Genomic DNA, 2,092 nt, shown 5'->3' on the forward strand with positions numbered 1-2,092 from the left:
CAGTGCAACTCCCTGCCAACTAGCTTTCCAAGGTCTCAAAATTCCTGTGCTCATTCACACAATGGAATACTATGCAACACTCATAAGCAACAATTTCAAAAGTGACTATATAATTTGCGGAAAACTGAAGGGCATTGTGCTAAGTGAACTCTCAGTCTCATAAGGATAAATACTGTATAAGGCCATTATTGTAAAAACAGAAGGATACCAATGAAGGAATTTTTCTTTTACTTTTTAAAAAGAAGAGCAAACTGGGGGTGGGATGGGAGAAAAGTGCAACAATGAATGAATGGAAATCCAAAATCTCTGTAAATGTTCATTAAAATTAATAACAACAAAAAAACCCCCAAACAAACCAAAAAGCAAAAACCAGAAGGATAAATAGTAAAACATGTATAGGATTCTAAGAGGGAGAAGGGATTTAAACAGAGGTGTGACGGTGGGCAGGGGGAAAATAATATGGTCACACAATTTGGTGGGTGAAGGGAGGGTAAAGGAAATGGGAAAGATCCAGTGGGGATCTGGAAAGACAGAATAATGATGGCTTGGTTTAATGGGGATTGATTTTACAACACATAACAAATGAGAGTGATTGTAATAAAACACAATGTGAATGAAGAGCAGTGTGAAACACAATATATTTGAACTTTGTATGCAAACCAATGTCAAATTAAAAAAATAAAAATTCTATGTTTACTCCAGAAATGGTCTAATGTTATCAAATTATTTTTTTTGTCTTTTTTTTGGTAATTTTAATTTTAATAATTTTAATGAACATTTACAGAGATTTTGAATTTCCATTCATTCATTGCTGCACTTCTCTCTTTCCTCACCCAGCCCCTCCCCCCAACCCCCAGTTCACTCTTCTCTTTGAAAAGTACTAGAAAAACTCCCTCCCTGGTACACAATCCCCCCACACCCCTCCCACCACCCCAAGTACATTCCACTATGCAACCTTAATTATGGACTCTTCTGATAACCATAATACCCTATAGTACATCGCTTTTAAATTATTCTCTCCCTCATCTGTTTCAGTGCAGTATACAGAATTTATCCAGTTTTTCTCAGTCTTACCCCAACCCTGATTAAGTTTTTTAAAAAATATTATTACTATTTGTCTAAAATAACAAACCCATTTAGAAATTTACTTTTATTTTTGTTTATCATTCAAATTCAACTTTTTGTTCAAAATTGCAACATTTTAGAGGTTTGAGAAAGAAATATGAAAGTCTGTGTCTATCTGCCTTCCTTATTTCTTATTTTTTAAAACCAGAAGTAATACTTGTTTATATTTAGATGTGTGCTGTTCCATTTTTCTTTCTGTGTAAATGCTTGTATATATAGAGTCTTGTTCATTTTTGCAGGCACTGAATAGTGGATAATATTTTAAATTCCAATTTATTTTAATGAAAAATTGACTTTGCCTGAATATTTTTCATTCAGTGTAATGACTACTTTTATATAAATAAATAATAAGAGAAAATGCATTTAAAACAAGCTTCCTCATTTTATATTAAGAAAGAAAAGAATTATCCCATTCCCTCTTCTTATGCAGATGCTGTAAGTTAATTATCTACTCCTTCTGATCATGGCAACTCTATGTGTATGTAGAAGAACTGCTCTGTAGGGTTTCCAAGACTGTCACCCTTCAGTCTTGTCTTCCAAGAGGAATTAAATTGCCAATTTTTTGGTTTTACCCCAGTGTTTAAATATTTGTGCCACACAGGAATTCTCCATAAATATTACTGCTAGTGTGACCCTGCAGAGCAACTCTACTCTGTTAAGTGTGGTAGACTTTTATGTATGCATGCTGAAATATAGGGGAATAGGAATATGTTTAAATATTGCTATTATATTAAAATAATAGTGAGTATAGAGGGACAGAGCCATATATCCTCACTCAGCTACATAAGGTTCATCAAAAAAGTGTGACCGCCATGCTTTAAAGACTTCCTCATTATGTAACAATCAAGTATTTCTTCTAATATGGCCCTACTGCATGCTGGTCCTTCTTGAGACATTCACTAAAGCCTAAGTGTGTTGTTGTTGTTATGTGCCGTCGAGTCACCTGCGACTCATAGCGACCCTATGT

This window comes from Elephantulus edwardii, unplaced genomic scaffold (genome assembly GCF_000299155.1).
Source record: "Elephantulus edwardii isolate Elephantulus edwardi_28Jun2011 unplaced genomic scaffold, EleEdw1.0 scaffold00026, whole genome shotgun sequence".
Classification (NCBI taxonomy): domain Eukaryota; kingdom Metazoa; phylum Chordata; class Mammalia; order Macroscelidea; family Macroscelididae; genus Elephantulus; species Elephantulus edwardii.